Source organism: Tachypleus tridentatus, chromosome 5, assembly GCF_004210375.1.
Source record: "Tachypleus tridentatus isolate NWPU-2018 chromosome 5, ASM421037v1, whole genome shotgun sequence".
Classification (NCBI taxonomy): Eukaryota; Metazoa; Arthropoda; class Merostomata; order Xiphosura; family Limulidae; genus Tachypleus; species Tachypleus tridentatus.
The window spans coordinates 50,366,659-50,372,044 of record NC_134829.1 but is presented as its reverse complement, the minus strand read 5'-3'; positions in this window follow the sequence as shown (position 1 = coordinate 50,372,044).

Here is a 5,386-nt window from a genome sequence, read left to right as displayed (position 1 = left end):
CAGATAACATTCACCAATGAGTGGGATCAGTATATATTAGAAAAGACATATAAAAAAAGAATAATATTAATAGAAAATGACCAGATGATGAAGATTGTACAAGTGTAAGATGGAGTGGTCCACATACTGGTATATACAACATCCTCTAAAGGTCAATGAAAGGAGACTTGAAAAAGATGACATTCATCAAAATAAAGGGAAGAATAAGCTACACAAATCCAACTTGTAAGGGTAACAGGAAAAATATCATGGAAAAGGTTTTTCAATAAATAAATACACAACAGCAGGAAATGTGGAAGGGATCACTGAGAGCCACATCAAAGTTGATATCCCAAATAGGAAATGAGGCAATCTGGATTAGCACAAGAATAAAGGTGAGAAATAGAAGGGATGGAAATGGGTGAGAAGGCAGATTTCTCCTTCGTATGGAGCTTAAGTTTTGGATAGGAAAGACTGATCTGGATAAAGGATAACGTAACACCTTTGATCTAATATGTGCAAGACATCAAGAGCAAATAAATCTGAAAGTCGATGTCTACAGACCAAGAATAGGATGAAAAAGGTCTTTAAGCTGAGATGATATAAGGAACAGGAAGACATGGCCTCAAAAGGAGAAAAGAGTGAGGGCACAGCAAAGGACACAGAGGTTCCAATCATGGAAGACAGTAAGATGTAAAGAACAGTGAAGACAGAAAAAATGAAACAAAAGGGGTGAAGACCAAAGAAGTAAAGCCACAGCAAAATTTTGCAATACAGAAAGAGGCTGAAAATGCCACTTGACAACTAGCTAGCATAGCAGATACCAACAGACTCTTATTCAAAGACCAGGTATAAAAAAAGGTTAGGTGTGGGAGAATAAGACAGGATGGTTAGTTGGCATTTATTGGTGTAAAGCAATTGTGCCATACAACTGGTAAAAAATAAAAGTGAAACTATTAATATAAGTAAAAAGGAATCATGATAAAACAATACAGAGTCCAACTATTTTTCATTAAAATCTTAAACTGAGTTAAAAAGGCCAATGGCCCTTAAAAACACAATTGAGGTTAACAGTGTCATTATCACTAATGACATTGTTCAACGCCGAGAGTGAACCCATGGTAAAAATATGTCTAAAATGTTGCCATCACTCATAGTTATAAAGACAGCATAATAGTAAAATATGTTCAATAGAAAATTTTATCACATTGATCACCCAAGTCAACTATCAATTGACACAGAGCTAAGCCTTGAACACAGGACCATAGTCCACATATGGGTTAAGCATGGCCATGATAGCACCAGAGCAAACTAACTTAGCTGTGGTGTCAGTAAGCTCGTTTCCCACAAATACCAATGTGGCCCAGTATCCAGAAGAAATGGATGATAAGACAGAAACGAGTCAGTCGGTTTTGAATATCAATGAGAACAGAGTGGGAACTAACGTGAAGTGATTCCAGGGTTAGTAGAGAGCTAAGCAAATCAGTTTAAACAGTACAGTTCATGTACTGCATAGATTTTATGTAACCCAGGGCAAGAGAATTGGCATACAGTTCAGTTGTGAATACAGAAACTGTAGAAGGAATTCTGTGTGCAACCACCAAACCACAACAAACTATGGCAGAGCCCACAGAGTCACTTGATTTGAACCATCTGTACAAATGGAAATGGAAGAATGGTTTGAAAGATGTTTGGCAAATAGAAACAGTATTTCCAATTGGAAGTAACTGCCTTCTCCAGATTACTCAAAGAAAGGTCACATTCGGGAATGGTAATAAGCCATGGTGGAATGGGCTGGTCAGTGGATACAGCTATGTTATCCAAGGACAGACCCAATTCATCCAACTGCACCTGAATACAAAGGCTAAAAGGAGCAATGGCTGAAAAAGCATGGCTGCCAAGGAAGGAAAACAGGTGAGAAGCTGTGGTAAAGATCAAAGTTTTTCCACATACAGTAAAGACAGTTTCAAATGGTAGAGGTGTAGAGAAGGATCATGAGACTCAGTGTACAAACTATGAACTAGAGAAGTGTGGAAAGCCCCTGTGCAGAGCTCAAGCCCCTGATGGTGAACAGGGACCAACTTCTTCAAGGCTCAGCTCCTAGCAGAGCCAGAGACGATAAACCCATAGTCCAGTTTTGATCAAATGAAAGCACAATAGATTTTTAGCATGGAACATCAATCCTCTCCCCAAGATTTGGAAGGGAGGACAAGAAGGATGTTCAGTGCCTTTGTACACTTGACACATAGCTGCTTGATGTGTGGAATAAAGATCAACTTAAATCAAAGATAAGCCCCAAGAACTTCGATTCACTTCTTGAGCTTGAGATTGAGATAAACACCCCATTGGCCGCAAAAGTGCATTCAAACGGTTTAAGCACAAGAAAATGTAAAAACGTTTCCTGTGGTTCACTTCAGTACACAACTGAGAGCAGTCGGTCGAGTGGGCAGGTAGGTCTCTTTCGGTAGATAAAGATTTCAGTGACTGAAAGCATGAATGAATAATCGCTCTGCATCTCGGGGCTGAAGAAGAAGATGAACCCAAGGAAATGCCAGAAGCTGGAGCCAAAGGAAGTGGATTTAGGTAGTCACTGGAAGGAATGGTAGGAACAGAGACAGGTGTTGATGCTGACTTGTCAACCTTCTTAACCACAGAGGACAAAAGCTTCTTCACATTGTTTGAAAACAACTCTGTCAGAAATGTGGAGAGATCTGTGTGCACTTCCACTGTAACAGTGGAATGGAGTGCATCAGCATACATCTGAGACAGAGTGGTGGACAGTAACTTTCAAGTCTCTGGATAAGAAATGTTGTGAACCATTTTCAAATGCTGTACCTCTTATTCCTCCACCTACCAAGGCAAGAACGAAAGTAAGAGGGGGTGAGAGCCACTACAATTAGCACAAAAAAGGTCTATTTCATACTCGTAGTCCATCAAGGTCCTTCCCACTGCAACAAGCACACATCAAGGAACCACAGTGTGATGTTTTAGAGTGACCAAATCACCGACATTGAAAACATCTGAAAGGGTTTCGAATATATGGCCACACATTGTAATTTAGATAACCCACTTTGATGGTGGCAGATAGATGTAATGATGTAAACATCTAAATTAGGACATTGGTCAGCATCATAATTCCATCTTTGCAAGTGTAGGTACACTTCACTGCAGAAACTCCTTGGGTTGAAAACCAGAGATCTCTGGTTCAGGAATGTTCTTCAAATCCCTCTCAACAATAACTTCTTGTGATAAATTAAAAGTAGAATGGGGAGTAACTCAAAAAGCTCTGTTCTGAGGACATCTTAGTGGAAAAATCCACTCCAAGAGTGAACTCCTCTTGCATTGAAAGCAGACTTTTTGAATGACTCGGAAGAGCCAGCAAGCCCCTCTCGTCCTTGCTGAATAAAAAAAACAGGAAGACATTGCAACTAAAATGTTTCTGATAATATATCAGAAAATGAAGTACAGGTGTTGAAGAAGTTAAAGATTGCTGTTCAGAATCTTCAAGATGTGGTTCTTCATACATGTTTCTTTATAAATATGAATTTTTTTTTTTTAATTTTAGATTGGGGAATCCATAACAAAAAAGAAAGAATATTTCAGTTCCCATTAACCCCACCCACCATGAAGCCCTATGAAGGGACAGACTACAACGCCAGGGTTTTGTGAGCACAAAACCCAAACACCAGCAAACACAATGTCAACAACACCCAATGAGAATATCTAAAACTGGTACTTGGTTGACCCTAGCTCAAGTGGACCAGCCAGTTGACCCCCCCCCCCCCAAGGTTACTTGTCTACAGGAATTCAAAGTGGTGTGTCAGGGTTGGACCCTTCAATCAGCAGGATTCTCTCCTCCCCTTCACAGGTCACCACATACAGCAAACATGTGGCTGGATGTTTAGATCCCAGAGGAGATAAACTGAAAGTACAGAACCATCCTCTTGGAGGTCCCCTCACAAGGCATAGGAATTCACACCAAGGGGAAAGGAGAATGGAGGAAAATTACAAGTAGAAAAAGCAACAGAAATAGACTTATCACTTATGTTAGTAAACTGACATGAAGGAAGGGTGTACAGAATGGAAATTTAGGAGAACAACACAAGGGAAAATTCTGATCCATCTGGCAAGGGAAAAAGCCATACATGATGAAAAAGCATTGGATAAGAATGACAGCATGTTCAAATAAGCTAGGAGGACAAGTGAACAAGAATAAGCAGTGTCAGTAGGAGCAGAAGTGGAGATCAAAGTAGCCCCACCAAGAAGACTAGATACAGAGTGTAATTTGATTGTGAGGATATAACATAGATGGAGGAAGATAAGCATAAAAAAAAAACAAAGATATCAGCCAAGTGATGTACAAGACAACTATGAAGTTGTAATAATAGATCACAACTGACCTATTCTGGAAAAATGGAAGGAAATGAATCAAAGCTTGATGAAAAGTGATCAAGCTAAAAGTCCAAGAGACTGCTACACAGAAGACTTTGATACAGATCAACATCCAGAAATGTTCTGCTGTCCAGATACAAACCCCAACCACAAGGGGAAGCATCCATGAAGTCCATCTTCAGAGAAGAATACCCACTGCTGCCTCTGTTCAAAGACAAGTAAAATTACCAGTGTAGAGAAGCATAGTGCTGGGTAACAGTATTCAATGGAACCTAACTGAAATTTCACTCATCTTGTAAAGCCCATGAAAAGGTTATGTGTGGGCTCAACAGAGGGGAATGAGGGCTTCCAAAAAGCCCATGAACACAAAAAGAAATAATCTCTTAAGCAATTAAAGAATGAAAAAAGGAGACAGTCCAAACCAGAAGCCCCATAAATTATAGGCAAAGGGAAGTACCCTGAGATGAACAAGATATTGTATGTGGGAGAAGAGACCTCTCTACCTTGACCAATCAACCTACTTATGCAGCTTCTCAAAGAAGAAACTTAGTGTGAAGTTAAGAAATGGCTTGTGAATGAGGTAGAAGTAATTAATCATATATATAACAGCAAAAATAGAGGTCCCTGAGAGATGGGAATGTGGAGGTAAACATCTAAGGCATCTATTTTTGTCATCCACAGACCAGGAGGGAAAACCTATCAAAGTAATAGGTGAGTCTTCATAGCAAAACAAGAAAGGTCGAGAAATAGGTTCAAGGAAGAAAGATCAATGATGTGGCACCAGTCATCGTGGAGACAACAAACAAATGGGAGAAGGATCCACCCACTCCAGTGTCCTTGTGAAGAAGATTTACAATTGTCTCAGATAAACACTGATTGGACATAAGATGACAGGAAAAGGGAGGAATGGAAGGGAAATAAAGAATGAGCCCATCAGAGAGAGAACCTGCAAATCTCAAAGTCTTGGCCCTCGTCAAACTCATACCAACCACAGCCACTAAAGCAACCCAGTGCA